This window comes from Puma concolor, chromosome E2 (assembly GCF_028749965.1).
Source record: "Puma concolor isolate L17-30 chromosome E2, mPumCon1.1.hap2, whole genome shotgun sequence".
NCBI classification, from domain to species: domain Eukaryota; kingdom Metazoa; phylum Chordata; class Mammalia; order Carnivora; family Felidae; genus Puma; species Puma concolor.
The window spans coordinates 20,436,731-20,454,474 of NC_141681.1; positions in this window are offsets into that span (position 1 = coordinate 20,436,731).

Sequence of the window (17,744 nt, forward strand, 5' to 3'; positions counted from 1 at the left end):
GTTTGTTTCTAGTTTTTTGCATGTCAAGACAATACTGCGATGAACATCCTCATGGGTAAGTTTGTGCATGTCCATGATTATTCTTTATTTCAATGGATATATCCATAGATTTTTGAGGCTTTCTCCTAGATGGGGTCAGACTTGCAAGAGGGGCATCTCCTGGGCACCAAAGAAACACAGTGGTGTTTAGAGTCTGCTTGACCAAGGGGGAGGGGTAGAGAGGCTGGAGGGAGGAAGCTTTCAGAAGTCACACAGTGACAGTGAAGTACCCAGAGAGTCCTCAAGAGCCAGGCTAAGGGGATTTGCCCTAGAGTGTGCTCTGTATTACCCCTGTCACTCATAGACTATGGTTAACTTATTGATTCTATTATTGGGGGAAATCTTTTGATACTAGTGTCGTGCAGGGGAGGGGGAAAACCTGTCAGAATGGTCTGGCTTGTGTGTGGGTATCTGTCTAAAAATCCATTACCCCTTTCGGGAAAGTTCTCTTGCTGGTGTATCCTTTATACAGAATTATGTCAAAAGCATCTTCCCAGCCTTGAATTACATTACAAAGGGCCCTGCTCCCTGGATTGCCTTGGCTATGTGGGGTGGAGAGCACACCATGCTCTAAAATGGAGAGGAGGGGGTGCTTGAGTGGCTCAGTGGGTTGGACGTCTGGCTCCGGCTCAGGTCATGATCTCGCGGTTTTTGAGTTCGAGCCTCGCGTCGGGCTATGTGCTGACAGCTTGGAGCCTGGAGCCTGCTTCGGTTACTGTGTCTTCTTCTCTCTCTGCCCTTCCCCCACTTGTGCTCTGTCTCTCTCTGTCTATCAAAAATAAATAAATGTAAAAAAAAAATTTTTTTTAATAGAAAGGAGGTAAGGGAGGGAAACCTATCCCACCAGATTTTCAAAGACTTTTCCTCTTTTCCTTTGACTCTTGTTAAAGGCCCCCTTGACTGTGTCTTGCTGGTGTTAGGAGAGATGAAGGAAGAGGCTTGGGTTCCTGCTCCATGGGGGTGGGGTCCAGGAGCAGGGCCCTTTTAGGGTCCATGAGCCGACAAGTTCAGATTCAGGTGCTGAGGTAGAGGGAGGAAGCTCAGGGGTCAGAGCTATGTGCCAAACCTGAAGCATGTACTTCTGGAGCTGCTCCCTGCTGGGAGCTCAGAGGAGTCTGCACTGTCACCTCACTTTACAGATGAGGAGACTGAGGTCCTCTGAATTCAACTTCCTAGAGTTGCACGGTTCTTTAAGCTGCACCCAGCAAGGTGATGCAAAAATAGGCAAAAAAGATGATCACGTGTCTTTTAAATTGAACATTAGGTGTTACCTCACACGTGGTTATCTGTTTCTATAGGAGTTTGTGCCTTTCACTGTCTCTGAGCTATTTTCCTATTTCTTAAGTTGAAGAAAACGGATTGTAATGCACAATATTCTTGTCTATTGAGAGGCACATGAATGTCATCAGGTAAGGTCAATTGGTGTCTTAGGGATGGCCTAAAAGCTATACATATGGCCGTGCTTTGGATTGGCCTTTGAATTGTGTATAACATCTTATTGGTTCCCTCATTAATGAATGAGTTAAAGTCTTTGATGAGTGTTCATTTATGTTGGTATAACAGTCATGATTTTATCCTTCAAAAAAATGTATCCTTTATGGATAGCGAGCTTGGAATTGCTTCCAGATGGGTCTTACACCAGAGCTTTGTCTTTAATTGGAGGCATCAGGGACTTGGGTCCTCAGAAGAGAAAGAAATTAGTGTGGGCTCAATCAATCCTAGAGGGCTTTCTGGAAGAGGGGAAAGGATTTAGAGAGGAAGGGCAGAGCCCAGGGTAAGGAAGGACTTTGTGGGCTGGTAAAGAGGCCTGTCTGAATGAAGGGTGGGCTCTGGGCGCCAGGTGCCAGCGGGGGGGGGGGGGGGGGGGGGATGGCAGGGAGAGCCTAGGTAAAGGAAGCTGCACCTGATGCTGTAGGCAACAGAGCCACCATAGGCTCCTGTGGGAGGAAGGGGCTTAATGAAATGGACTGTTAAGAAGGTTGGTTTCTGGGTTCCTAAACTCTTCTGGGGATTTCATAAGCCTTGACCACCCTTTCTCCTGACTGGAGGCGCTGGGACAGGCTGTCCCTCTCTGTCTCCCCTGTAGGATGAAAGCTGCCCTTCCAGAGCCCTGAGAGAGGTCTCCAGCTGATGAAGGATAAAAGGCAGCCAGCCCCTCCTCTGGGGGACTTAATTCTAGGCTTGCTTGAAAGTTTGTATTCACGGTAGAGCTTGATAAGGGCAAACTGGCTGAGGAGCAAGCAGGATCTGCAAAGAGACCTTTCTGCTGCTGCTCCCAATACAGTCATAATATGTCCTCATAGAGACCAGAGCTTCTGTTAGCCACACTACATGCATTATTTAATTTCATCCTCCAGTGTCTTGTAGAGGGGGACAATATTTTCTGATTTTTCATGTACAGCAAAGAGGCTTACGGAGGTCAAGTAACTTGTTCAATATCACATGGCTAATTAGGGACAGAACTCAGATTTGCACCCAAGCCTGCCTGACCCCCAAAACAAGTAAAGCCAAAATTAACATCTCCCTCCTCTGTAGGGCTCACTGCCTAGAGGGTGTGACAGAGATTAACCACTGAGTCACAGAGATAGAGGTAAAGTTGCAATGATGGGACATACCACAAGAAGCCCGTGAGAGAGTGTTATAGGAGGCATGACCCTGTAAGGGTGTGGGATGAGACAGAAGAAATGGGCAGGAGTCAGGATTGCTTTTGGTCCTAAGAGCAATGGAAGGCATTAGAATGTTTTAAACAATGTTGGAGGAGTGGTGGTGGCATAATCAGACCTGAGTTTTGAAAAGGCAGCTTTATTGGCAGTGTGGAGATGGTTGAGGGCAAGACAGAATGGAAGCAGGAAGGCTGGTGAGGTGATGATCACCTTGGCGCAGGAGAGAAGCGATGGTGGCCCTGGAGATGGAAGGAAATGGACCAGTTGGCAAGAGTTGTCAGAGGTAAGGTCAACAGGACTTGGTGATGTCTTGAGTATGGGGGTTGAAGGAGTGGATAGAGTTAAGGATCATCCCTGGATTTCTAGTTGGTGAAGCTAGATGGATGGTGTTGCCATTCATTGAGGAGCAGAGTGCTGGAAGTTTGGGGAAGATGAATATGGATTTGATTTTATACATGTTGAATTTTAGGAATCATTGGTAGGTAGCAGAACTCTGAGAGCAGTCTAGGCCACAAAGATAACCTGAGGACCGAACCCCAGCCTTAGATACTCAGGCGTGGGATTGACTGATGTACTGTCTATTTACTCATGTATCCATCTATCTTCCCATGAATCCATGTGTCCTTTCTCCCATCTTCGATTATCTACCCATTTATTCACTCATTCACCCCTCTATGCTCTCCTTATCTACCTATCCCTTCTTCTACCTTCCCATCCACCCATCCATCCATCATCCATCTAACCTTCCTCTCATTTATCCCCCTGCCTATTCTCCCACACATCCACTTATTCTCCCTCCTATCCCTTTAACCATACGTACTTATTGATTCCTACTCTAGGTCCAGCACTCTGCTGTGTACTGGTGAAAGAAAGAAAAGAAAAGAAAAGAAAAGAAAAGAAAAGAAAAGAAAAGAAAAGAGAAAGAAAATGATGTAGAAAACCAAGTCCCTGTTCTTAAGGAGGCTGCAATCTGTTAGGAGAGGCAGATGTGTGAACCAATGGTCACAGAGCAGTATATTTTCTGTGCCAGATGTGCACAAAGGAAGGATACTTCACCCAATGTGAGGAGGTTATAAGAGGCTGTTTTGAGGTTGTGCTCCTTGAGTTGAGTTTAAAGTTCCATTAAACTGTCAGGGATGGAGCAACTTGGAATATTGGGAGCAAAGTTGAGGGTGAGTGAGTGGCATGTTATGAGAGGACTGAAATGGCAGGTCCATAGTGTTTTCCAACACCAACAACTAATTCTCCAACTTCCTAGATACCAATTGGGCTAGTCCAACAATTCAATTCAATTCTGACACTAACTACCTGGTATTAGCATAGATACTCTATAACTTAATGGCTCAGTAGCACAACACTGCTCACCACTTTAGATCCCCATCACAAGGCTATACTTCTGGCTCTAATTACAGGTTTCCTTTGATTCCCTCCTTGGGTTCAATAATTTGCTAGAATAGCTCGCAGAACTCAGGGAGACATTTTACTTATGTTTATCAGTTTATTATAAAGAATACAACTTAAGAACAGCCTGACAGGAGAGATGCAGAGGGCAAGGTATTTGGGGGATTAGTGTGTGATTTCCATGACCTCTCTGGGAACATCACCTTCCCAGCCAGGACATGTTGACATGTTGACATGTTCACCTACCAAGAAGCTCATCCAATCTCATAGTTCAAGAGTTTTTACATAGCTTAATTTCTAGGTCTTCTTCCTTCCCACCTCCCCACCCCCACCCCACTCCTATTCCCATAGGTCCTTGGGTGGAGCTCAAAGTTCCAATCCTGTAATCATTTGGTCTTTCTGGTGACCATACTCATTCTGAGGCTCTGTAGAGGCCTCATTTGAAATCACCTCATTAGCATATACTTAGGTGTGATCAAAAGGGCTTGTAATGAATACTAACAAAAGACACTCCAAGACACTTCCAAGAATCCTGGGAGCTCTGTACAAAACCCAGTATAACAAAAGATGCTCCTATCGCTCTTAACACCCTGAGATTACAAGGATTTTAGGAGCTTTATGCCAGGAACCCAGCCAAAGACCTAATATATTTCTCACTGTACCACAGCAGGTTGTAAAGGCCTTGAATGACAGACTGAGGGCCTTGGGGGCCACATAAGGGTTTTATGGAGGGGATGACCTGATCAGGTTGGTGTTTTATGAGATCTTTCTGGCTACCTTGTGGAAGATGGGGTGGAATATGTGTGTGCAGAGGGGATCAGATGGTCCAGTCTCTGCAGAATGAGGACTTGGGCCAGTGATGTGCTTTTGGTTCAGCCCCTGGGGTTGGCCAGGCCCCCACATTTGGCCTGGACCCAAACCCAATTTTCACTTCACCTATTTTGCCAAAGGAGCCAGGCTGAGGGTTGTGGCATGAGGAAGATTTAGGTATTCTCTATTTTTCAGGGTGGCATACCATATCCCCACACCATGGTCTTTAGTTTTGTGGTAGTCCCTCTCCAGCTTATGGCTTCTGTGGACTTTCATCAGTTGCTCACTGGCTTATCTGTCAAGGTCATTAGGAAGTATCTCAGTTCCATGCCCCACTTTTCTGCCTCTATAATTTGTATTCACAAAATCCATTAACTTCCCATCAGTCACACCACGATGTTTCCTTTGGCCCCGTGAAATCTCCATCCTGGTGACTGGCCGATGACACCTGACAGTATTCAGTCCAGGTGGAGATGCTACAGTGAGTCAGATGTAGCCCCAGCCTTCAAAAAACTTGCAGCATGACCCCACCCTTGCAACAGGTATTAAAGATTGATCTGGAGGGTCCCAGTGATCTGGACCAAGGAACACCAGTGTGTGGAAAGGGAAATAGCTCAGGTTGCAGACTTGGGCAGACCTGGGTTCAAATCTTTGCTCTCCGCTCACTGGATTGTGACTCTGGGCAAGTCACGTTACTTCCTCTGAGCTTCAGTTTATTCATATGTGGAAGGAGAAATAATATTTATCTATTTTAGTTTAGAATTTATATTTTAGTAGCAATTAATGGAAGTGAACTTGAACTATTTTAAGCAAAAAAGAGGAACATTTACTAGGACCCAAGTCTGGGCTTTTTGAGGTCCTGGAGTGGAGAATAGAGAAACAGGTGGGAACCCACCTCTCATCTCTGTACCCCTCTCCTCTTTCTCCGTTATTCCATAAAAAGTCCACACTGTGGCTTGGGGGTGAGTTCCTAGCACCTAAATTCTGGCCACAAGCAAAACTAACTGACCTTCTTTCAATCACAAGTCCGAATCCTGAGAGAGAATCTGATTGGCTGAGCTGCATTAGGTGTCTACCTCTGGTCCAATCACCTGTGACCAAAGGGGTGGGGTCATCTAGCACAAACACCCCAGCTTGTGGGCGTATGCATAAGCAGGGGGTAGTTTGCAAAGAAAATGGGGTTTTGTGAGTTGGACAAGACTTCCAAAGGTGTTGCCTATGTTATCTCGGTTTTGGGGGAAGATTTAATAGGATAATGAATGTAAGCTTTTGGCACGATTTCTGGTATAAAGTATAAGCTGTATAAATGGTAGCTGTGATTATTCATTCATTGCCTTGTGGAATAAGCACTTATTGAGTACCTGGTGTGCCCTAGATCCTCCACTAGGTGCTGAGGACAAAGCTTGAAAAATGAGAGTAATAAAAGTGAAACTATCTCACAGCATTGTCAGAATTGAAAGGAATAATACAAGAAAAATGTTTAGTACAGTTCCTGACACATAGTGAAGTCTCAATAAATGTTGCCTACAAATGCTAAATGTCTAATTGCAAAAGAGCAAAAAAAAAAATTATATGGCTTTTCTATATGTTTTTTGGTTCCCTGGCCATCGGACTGAGACATCTTTGGTTACAAAAATAGAATTCAGTGATCAAAATAATGTCAGCTGCCAGACTGACAGTTTTCAGATGGTGCATTTGAGTCTAATTTAAAAGTTTAGAAAAATAACATTGGCATCTTCTGAACTCAAGTACTTAAATTATTATTAACAGAGTTAACTTAGTTAAAAATACCCATGGACAACCTGTGATTGTCTTTATTTTTCTGACCAAGAATGGATGAACCTGTCCATCTATAGGAGAATAAATTGTGGATAGCCACATACGGACTATAGCAATGAGAATAGACATACTATAGCCACAAGAAATGTATGGGCAACTCACAAACAGGGCTGAGTGAGAGAAGCCAGACACTGAATGATTCTATTTATATAATGTTCCAAAATAAGAAAAGTACATCTACCGTGTTGGAGTCTGGGCAGTTTGCCCTTGGCGAGGTATTGGCTGGGAGGGGGCTTTAGGTGTGCTGGTAATGCTGTTTCTTGATCTGGGTGCTGGGTACACAGGTATATTTTGTTTGTGAAAATTCATGGAACAGTACACTGATGTGTGTTTCAATGTACGTATACTATGCTTTGAGAAAAAGTCTTTAAAAAAGCAAAAGAGTGCCCCATTTTTGTGCATCTGCCCATCTGAGGCGGTCTAGGCTGGTTCCCAGCTGGAAGGTGGAAAAGAAATTGGGATTCCAGGCAGAGGGGCAAAGGGAAGGAGCTAATATTTATTCAGTCCATGAGTGAACTTTCTTTCCATGCCTAGTCACAGAAGTAGTTTCACTTCTAAACGAAATTTTTTTCATTTTGTATATTTTAAAAATAATCTCTTGAATATTGTAAATCTTACAACAGAGGGTGTCTCACTCTACGGTGGCTGTTACTTACAGTCAGTTTTTGGGGTCCACCTCTGGCAAGTGCAGGAATTGTCTTTCAGTGACATCCTCAGTTTTTTCTTTTATTTCTTATCCTTATTTTTCCTTTGCCCCAATTCACTCACTTATTTAAAAAAAATATATTGTAATGCGTGTGTTTCTCTTGTCTTGATTCATTTACATATTTAAAAAAATTGAGATGTGTGTATGTTTCCTTTACTCCTAGTTACTCACTTGTTAGAGAAAACATTATACGTAGTATGTGTGTGTGTGTTTTAAGTGGCTTTGATTCTCTTTGGGAGAAGATGGTGTATGAATAAACCAGTGGTGCAGAAAACATTTATAGAAAACCTGTGTACGTGTCAGGCATTTCTACCATCCTTTTTAGAGGATAGTTACAGGGAGGAGGCGTGGTTCAGGAGGGGCTGGCCTGGCACTTAGTAGGTGCCCAATGCATTTGTGAGGCATTTGCCAGTGGGAGATAGGGCTGGAACACAGGGGATTGCGTGAGGTCTTTGCTTTCTCTAAGTTCTGGAAAGCACAGAGAAGTTCACTCTGGACTGGGTTTAGAGCCAGAAAACCTGAGTTCTGTTCCTGTTCTGCCCTTTACCTGCTGTGCTTCCTGTGGCAAATCACTTGCTCTTCGGAAACTTGGTCTAGCGGAAGGGTCTTACGCAGGCCCTGCCTGGGATCTGGGTTTCTAGCATCTTCAGCTTATGGCCCCCTCTGCTGGGGCAGCTAGCAAGTGTGAAGGGGATTCTTAACCCTGCCTCTCTTTTCTGTCCTAGTCCTCTCTCCCAGAGTTTCTGGTGACTCTTGGGGACTCAGGAACACCTCCATATCACCCACACACATCCACAAGACTCAGGGAATCCTAGAACCCAATTCGACTGCTCTGGGGTCTTTGCTGCCCCCCTGCATCTGCCCCCTCTTAAGCGGGCACAGTAGCTTGGGGACTTAGGATTGCTGAGACAGCTGGAAGCCTGGATGGGCAGAGAGAGGTAGGGCCCCTCTTTCTCCCTCCCTTGGGAGGCATTCTGGCTGCTATTCATTTCGAGCTGACTAGAATGGACTTGAAATGCTGCCGGGAGAACTTGTCCCCTAGCAGTACAGTAACCATGCCATCCGAATGCAGCACAGAGCATGAACCGTTCACACCCCAGCCTGGAGCAGCTGAGCCTTTACACATGGGGAAAGGCAGGGCAGCCTGGTGGATAGCAGAGCCTTATGAATTCAGCCCTGTGGGGGAAGGAGCTGTTTCTCAGCATCTCTGGACTCTTGCCTCGTTCATTTTCACCCTCACACAGGCATTCCGCCTCCTAAAGCAGGGCACACAGTGGCCTTGATGTAACTTCTCAATTCAGTCTTGAAGGAAGGATGCCCCTCCCCACTGCCACCATGGAGCTTCCTGAAATCAATCCATGGCCTTGCTTCAGACCTTCAATAGCTTCCTGTCATTCAGGGTCAAATCCACACTGGAAATGATGGTGAAGATTCTTTCTGATCTGGTTTCTGCCCGCCTTGCTAGGTTCTGTTCCAACCACTTTCCACCTCAACTCCTGGGCTCCAGCTGCCTCTAACATCCAAACACCCTCTTCTTCAGTGTCTTCTCTGAGGTTGAATTAATTGCTTTGTGTTAGGGATCTGGGGTTCCCTAACAGGCCCTGTTTGTGAGCCTTTGGAGGGCAGGACCTAGCTTTGTTGACTACTGTGTCCACAGCTCCGGGTCTGTCTCAGGGCTCCATACACACTTGCTGCACAAATGGAGTCAAATCATGAAGACACCAGCCACTGAACTGGGATAAGGAGCTGCCTCCAGAGGTCCTTCAGGTGCACAGGCAGATCTGCCCTGGCGCTAAATGGCTCCAAACGGCATCATTGTAGCTCTTTCTGTCTCCCTGCCTAGTCTCACTGTGTCATTTCTAGCTTTCCTCCTCCTCCCATTTGATACTTGAAAGCTTCACAGGAGAACTGTAGGTGTCTTAAGAGAACAATATCCGTGACTGCTAAGTAAATAAGCTATATTCACAGACAATTCAGCAAAACTAGTTTTGGTGAGAATGACTTATCAGGAGATTGATGCCTGTGTACAAGTCCTTTGGAAAGCAAAACAAAGCACAGTTTTTATTTTAAGATGCTTTTAGACTTATGAAAATGTTGCAAAATAGAATTCATGTATATTCTTCATCCAGTTTCCCCTCATGATAACCATAGTCCAGTGATCAAAACCAGGAAATTAACAGTAGTACAATCCAACAATGCAATTATTGTACCTTATATGAATTGCACCCATTTTTCTCAAATGTTCTTCTGTTTCAGGATCTGATTTAGAATCCCACCTTGCTCCTGGTTGTTGTGTCTCCTCACATTCCTCCAGTCTGTAAGAATCTCTCCTTTCTTTACTTTCATGACCTTGGCATTTCTGATGAGTACTGATCAGTTACATAGAAGCTTTTTATTTGTTTCTGGTTCCTGGTCGGTTCCCGGAAGATTGAAGTTCCTAAAGGTCTGCTTTTAGGATGAGTTCTGGATAGGTGCTGCTTTTTCTTTTTCCCCTCTCAGTCTTCTTGGTTCCCTTGGGATTCTCTGGAGCAAGAGTCAGTTAGAGGAGAGCAAGCATTATGTGGAGGTGATCAGTGTTTCCTGACCTTGGGTTTTCATCATCATATTCAGAGTTCCTGGTCACATCTACAGTCAATCATGCAATTTGCCGTGCATATTGACTTCGGAATGGATGCAGATTCCCTCTTGTTCCTCCTTTTCTGAAAATTGTTCTCCATTCCTCCCCTCTTCCATCTGTCCCCTCTTGGTGACAGATTAGAGGAGGATCCAGGGCTGGCAGACCTGGTGTACACACTTCCCTGGAGTCACACTCTGGGACACCTCTGCCAGGTCGCAGGAGGCAGTCAGTGGTGGACTGGAAAATGGGACCGTGTGCTGATCCTTACAGTGTCCTGCACTGATGGGATCGTGTGGCCCATGGGGTTGCGGACAGGAGCAGGCGCCTGGGAGAGCAGTCAGCTAGGATAGCAAAGCATCAGTTAACTTAGCCCTCATCACATTCAGAGCTCTCCTCTAGTTATGAGCCTGGGCTTTCTGAGGGACAATGGGAGAACATGCCTGGACCTATTCATGTTAATTAATTAATTCACTCAAATATTCATTCATCTGTTTATCTGACCAGAATACACCTTGGCTGGTTATCTTTATTATTGTTTTTCATGTTGCTGTCATTGTTGCTAAGTCTGTGTAGGTTTGGAGACATAGGGTTGAATCCGACCCAGGCCCTGCCCTCACACCGCTCATAGGGACAGACAGACCGCAGGAGATCTCAGTGCCATGCGATAAGGGCTGTGTTGAAGGGATGTATTAAGTTTGTGAGAACAAGGGGGAGTGAATGACTTAACTGTGATAGGGATGTGCAATGGATGGGGCAGGTGACCCTAAAGGTTTTAGAAGGGTTAGGCTAGCAAATAGGGACGGGACTGATCTTCCAGGAAGGGTAACAGCATGTGCAAAAGTCCTGAAGTGGAGAAAGCCTGTGACTGACTGAAGGAGTAGAAAGCTCCCCACTCCTTTACTCCTTTCTTCATTCATCCACCCGTTTGCTGTGGGACAGGCTGTGTGCTGGGCACAGGGCCACCAAAGTGAGGGGTATCTGGCCTTGCTTAAGGGTCTTAAATCAGGGCAAGAAGATGGACAGTTATTATGAAAGCAGAAATATACACATATTTCTTAGGGAGGGGAGAGCGATGGGTAGGGAAGTCTTCTTGGAAGAGGGTATCTTTGAGGTTTGACTTGGGGAGGAGTTGGGCAAGTGAAGAAGCAGAGGTGGTCTACTCTTTACTGAGAGAGCAACATGTGCAAAGGCCCAGAGGTCATGTGTTCATTCCTTCACTGACCATATCCATTCATTCAGCAAATATGTACCAAACGCCAGCCATGTGTCTGTACTATGCATAGGGGTTACAAAATGAACAGTTATGGAGTGCCTCAGCTTAAGTTAAGTTATGTTTTAATGAAGTGCTTTAGTCAGCTTAGGCTAAGTTATGCTGTGGTAACAAATCTCAGCAGCTTGCCAAAATGAAGGTTTATTTTTCACTGATGCTCTATGTTCATTGCTTATGGCAGAGAGAACAGAATGGTGGAACCATGAACTGGTTCTCAGAGTTGTGCTCCAAAGTGGCAAGGGTCTCTTTCACCCGTATTTTATTTAACAAATTAAGTCACCTGGCCATATGGAAACCAATTTGACAATACATTTCATTTTTTTTTTTTGACAATAAATTTCAAAAAAAAAAAAATCACCTGGCCAAGCTTGACATCAGTGGGTTAGGGATGTGTAATCCTCCCACAGAGAGGGGCAGTGCATATTTTGACCAATAAAACAATAAAACAGGCTCAGAGCCTGGAGCCTGGAGCCTGCTTCAGATTCTGTGTCTCCCTCTCTCTCCTTCCCTTCCCTGATCACACTCTGATTCTCTCTCTCAATCTCATAAATAAATAAATAAATAAATAAATAAATAAATAAATAAATAACATTATAAAAAAATGACAGTGTTTGGCATGAGGGCAGATATGACAATAAAGAGATTAAAATGTTAAGGAGAAGCTAGATCATTCGGGGCCTTGGGTACCAGGCTGAAGAGTTTGGACTCTGTGATCTGACAGCGGAGAGCCATGGAAACTTTGAAAAATTCTGTTGAGGAGTTTAAAATAAAGAAGTGCAAGATGTTAGTTGCGTTTTAGAAAAATAATTTCAGTGATGGCAGGGGAATGGCTGGTAGGGGCTGAGGCTAGAGATAGGGAGAGCGGTTGGAAAATTTGGGAGCATTATAGTACAGAATGAAGAGGGCCCCAACTAAGCCTGGGACAGTTTAGAGGCGAGGACTTCAGGAGACATCAGGAATAGAATCAAGGGAATTTGTCCACTAGCACAGTGTTCAACAGATCCTTTTGAAAGAGAGAATGAACAAGTCAGTAAGTACATGCACTTGGGCCTTGTGTACCAATGACGTGACCAATAACCAATCACTTTTAAAATGAGATCCTGATGGAAAATCTCTCCATTTAAAAAAATTGTTAATTTTTTTAATGATTATTTAGTTTTGAGAGAGAGAGAGAGAGAGAGAGAGTAAATGGGGGAGTGGCAGAGAGAGGGAGACACAGAACTTGAAGCAGGCTCCAGGTTCTGTGCTGTCAGCACAGAGCCCAATGTGGGGCTTGAACTCACGGACTGCGAGATCGTGACCCGAGCCAAAGTTGGATGCTTAACTGACTGAGCCACCCAACCTCCCCTGTTTTGTTTTGTTTTGTTTTGTTTTTAATTTCTATTTACGTACAATAACATTCACTTTTTGGGGAGAGTAGAATTCTAAGATTTTGACAGATACATAGACTTGTTTAGCCACTGCCACAAATAAGATACCGTCCCATTACCCCAAAAGTGTCCCTCATGCAACCTCTCTTTGTTAGTCAAATCCTCCTCCCTTGCCAACTCCTGGAAATCCTGATCTGTTCTCTCTTGCTCTAGTTTTGCCTTTGTCAGATGTCGTATAAATGAAATCATACAATATGTAGTCTTTGGAGTCTATCCTCTTCTAGTTAGCATAATGCATCTGAGATCTGTTCAAGTTGTTGTACGTATCAATTTTTCCTTCCTTTTTGTTACTTGGTAGTATTCGTTATATGTCTGTACCAGAATTGGTTTAAAAGAGAGAGAGAGAGAGAGAGAGAGAGAGAGAGAGAGAGAGAGAGAGAGAGGAGCCCCAGATCACTTTTCATTCTTCTGTGTGCTCTGCAAAATGTTAGCTGCTTTATATGATGCCCCAGGTGGGGCTTTTCTTTCCCCTGCAGAGCACTCTATGCCTGAAGGTCTCCTTATGCTCAGTCAGAAAAAGCCTTCCCTATTTCCTTGAATTCAAAGGTAGACTTCTGTTTTTTTCCCTTTGATAGGAAGACTCACTTCCTGCTCAGAGTCCCATCAGTAAACAAAACTCCCTTGCACAGCTTCCTGCGCAACATCATTAAACATCCCTCCAGCAACCATTACTCAGGAGCGCAATAAGTTAATTGCGCTTTAAACACCCCAAGCCAGAAAAGCACATTGCAAAGTCGTGTGAAATTCTTGGGTGTTGGTGCACACTCAGCTCTCCCAGACATCCCCAGGTGGTTTCTGGATGGGCTGTGGAAAGTTGGTCCCAACTTTTTTTCTTATATCTCTGAGAAAGAGTATTGTAGGGTATTTCTATGCATTGCAGAATCACGAGGATCACCTGACTGGAAAACCAGGTTTTCCTCATTTATGGACTGTACTTGCTCTGATCCAGAAAGTTGCTAGAAATTTGGTGTTAAAAAACTCCAAAAGCTAAGAGGTGCAGGTCCCATATGGCCAAGTTCAAATAAATGCTTCCAAAAAAAAAAAAAAAAAAAATCCAATAAAATTAATAAACCTTCCAGCAATAGTTTTGTCTGGTTCAAAAGCAATGGTTTTTAAAGCAGTTTGCCTAATTTAAAAAACAAAAAGTGTTGCTTTAATAGTAGTAAACTCAAACATTTTTTTAAAACAAAAACTCAATGGTAAATAATGATATTTGGAGATAAACTGCTTATTATATCTGCAATTAGAAGAAAGTGTTTGCAAATTAACATTAAAGTAACATCTTTTCTGATTATAAGCATATTGCATGCTGATATAGAAAATTAGGAAAACAAAGAATTAAGAAGAAAAAAAATTACTCATAATTCCAAAACCTGGAGGTGAATATCTACTAGTAAAAAAAAAAAAATTGGGACCTGACTATAAATAATGCATTGGATTCTGCCTTTTTGCTTGACTTTGAGTTCAGCTCAAGATCACATGACTCTTAATGGCTGTCCAGTATTTTTTTTAATACTAGATCTTACATAATTTACCTAACTAATCTCTTGTTGGATATTTCCATTGTTTCCAATTTTTTGCCTTGTATATAACCAGAAATTAACACTGTGGCACCCTATGTGTGCATCTTGGCTAATATTTGGAAGGGAGATTGCTGGGTGGACTAGGGTTTTGGCTGTGAGGATCAGAGACTCAGTTCAACACCTTGAGGACAGTAGGATTTGTTGTAAGTATTCTTGACCTGGGAGGTATCTGGAACCAGGGCACTCAGGGATGGCCGCTGTTTGTGGCCCAGAGTCTGTGCTCCAGGATTGGTTTAGTGAAAGGTCAGGGCAGAGCAGGAGGGCTGGGTGTGGACCCTGACGGAGGGGTCCCTGGTGCCCCGGAGGGATTATGCAGTGTACTGTGACCCTTACAAGCCCAAGGCTGTTTCAGCCAGGGCTAGCATCTTCCTGTGGGTTGAGATTCTCTGTGCAATAGGACTGCTGGAAGCTGTACGTGTCCTGTTTCCTTGGGAAGGTGGAGAACTAGGTCCTTGACTCTCCCACATCAGAGCCTGGCTTGAGGGGAGGGACGGAGTGGGAGCCTAACATGGGTTGTGGGACTGTACTTTTTGGCTGTCTCTGTGATCCAGGTTCTCTGTCAAGGGCCAGAACTCTCAGACCCTATGGTTCACATCAAGATACCTGGGTGCGCTGTACTGGGGTTGCTGCTGAACATTTGTTTGTGTCGTGTGCCCCTAAGTGGTCATTTTTTTCCATGACCAGCTCAATAGACCTGGATAGTGCTTCCTGGTCCAGCCTTCAGCGCCCAGGACTGGGGAAGCCTGCAGGTTCACAGTTTTGGAAGAGTCAGGAGGTGGGTTCTAGCTCTAGTTTCTAACTTGCTGTGTGGCTTGGTCACATTGCACCCCTTTCTGGGCCTCACTTTAGTCTTCTGTGAAATGAGGAAGGCCATGTCAGCCTCAGATTCGACCTGGGGTAAGGGAAGGGCTCTGAGCCTCTCTTGCTTCTGCCCACTTTTGCCAGGTCCGAGGCCTAGGGTTGGCAGGAGCAAGTATGTGTAGTGTGGTTAGCAGAATCCAGGGAGTACTGGGTTTTTGCCCTACTGTGGTGTCTACCAGAGGTTGCAAATTCAGAGGCAAGCCTCCTGCCTTCACAAAGATCACTCCTCCAACCTCAGGGTAAACAGGGACCAAAGAGAGGAGGTGGCTAGAGTGGCTGAGAGCTCAGAGCCAGGCCCCACCACTGGAGGGTTGGAGGAATAGGAACTGCCTGATCTGGAGGTAACTTGAAGCCTGGGAGTCTTCTTAGAGGAAAAGGTAGTGTACAGATCTCATGAGCTCCAGGGGTTGGGCAACTGTGAGTTCAAAGGGCAGGCCCCTGAATTTGGATAGCAGACAGGTAAGAAAACTGAGCTCAAAAACCAGCCGGGGTGGTGGTGGTGGTGGTGGTTGACACCGACAGCAATGACAGAATAAGGAATCCTGTCTTCCATAAAAGTGATGAGAACACTGGAAAAAATTGCCAAAATCAACTTTTTAGGAACTCTGAAAATTAACCAAAGTCTTTCAACAATTCTGGGAGTATTTATTCAAGAGAAGCAGCTCAGTCTTGGTAAAAACAACTATCTTTGTGGTGTTTTAACTTACCCTAGCTCCATTCCCCTCTCTTCAGCCCTATGGTGGCGTTGAAACCCAATAGCTCCACAATCAGAGTGAAAATCAGCAGCATAGCAGCTGGAAGGGGCAGAACAGTGTTAGAGCTCCTCCAAAGCCCAATTCTCAGGTAACTGTCATTATTTGACCTGTCTGGTGGTCCCTAGAAGGCCTCATTTGAAAGCTTGCTTTTATTTCACCTGACTTGAAATTTGCTCAGTGCAAACAGCTTTTTTCTTCCTGAGGGCATTTGTTGAAAACAATCAGCGATAATCTTTTAACATCACAGCTGCCTGAGGTGGTGATAACAGCTGGGACAAACAAGCAACTGACCAAAAATCTTAAAAGGAAAAGTTGGGGAATGAGCTATCCACAGAATGCTCTGAAAAACTTTGGCATGTTCCTGGAAATCTAAAAGGCCACTCACTTGTGTAGGGCTCTGCACATGCCCAGGAAAGACCGGGGGAACCCTAAGTTCTCACTTCTGGCTGACTTTAAGGCTCTGTGCAATCAGAAAGGGAAGGCTAAGGCTGAGTTGTAAACTGCCTGCCTGAACTTTGAAGGAGTTTTACAACATAAACACAGAGGCTTTTAGCAAGTGCTGAGAAATTTATTGGTTCCAGGCATTTAAGGAGGGTATCTGACCACTCACTGCCTGACTACCATTAAGCAGAGGCTTCAGTGACCACACACAACAAACAGTACAACTTTTAGAGCATTAGTTTAGGAAAGCCACTAACCAAACTGCAGCACCAACAAAAACCAAAAACAAGAAACCTTGGAGGTCAAGGGGGTGTGGTTTCCACAGTTGCCACACTGTATTATTTAAACTATCCAACTTTCTGGGGCACCTGGATGGCTCAGTCACTTAAGCATCCGACTTTGGCTCAGTTCATAATCTTGCAGTTAGTGGGTTTAAGTCCTGCATCGAGCTCTGGGATGACAGCTCAGAGCCTGGAGCCTGCTTCAAGTTCTGTCTCCCTCTCTCTCTGCCCCTCCCCATCTTGCACTCTGTCTCTCAAAAATAAATAAAATAAGTGTTAAAATTAAAAAAAAAAATCCAACTTTAGAAAAAAAAATATGAGACATACAAGGAAACCATAAAGTATCGCCCAGTCATAGGAAAAATAGTAATTGATAGAAACTATCCCTGAAGAAACCCAGATGTTGGACTTACTAGAGAGAGTTTAATCCAGTTATTTAAAATATATTCAAAGAACTGAAGGAAACCATGTCTAAAGACTAAAGAAAAATGTGAAGATTAGGTCTCACCAAAGAGAGAATAATCAGTAAAGAGGTAGAAATTATTAAAACAAACAAATAAACAAAAAACCAAGGGGCACCTGGGTGGCTCAGTCAGTTAAGCGCCTGACTTTGGTTCAGGTCATGATCTTACCTTGGTGAGTTCAAGCCCCACATCGGGCTCTGTGCTGACAGCTCAGAGCCTGGAGCCTGCTTTGGATTCTGTCTCCCTCTCTCTCTGCCCCTCCCCTCCTCTCAAAAAAAAACAAAAAACAAAAAAAAACAAATAGAAACTCTGGAGTTGCAAATATAATAAACAAATGAAAAATTGAGAAGAGCTCAAGAGCAGATGTGAGTTAAAGAAAGATCAGTAAACTTGAATATAGGTCAATTGAGATGATCTAGTCTGAGGAACAACAACAACAAAAAGAATGAAGAAAATCAATAGAGCCTTAGATAGCTATTGGACATCAGTAAACATACTCTATATGCATAATGAGAGTCCCAGAGAAGAAAGAAAGAGGCAGAAAGAATATCTGAAGAGATAATGGCCCCAAACTTTCAAATTTG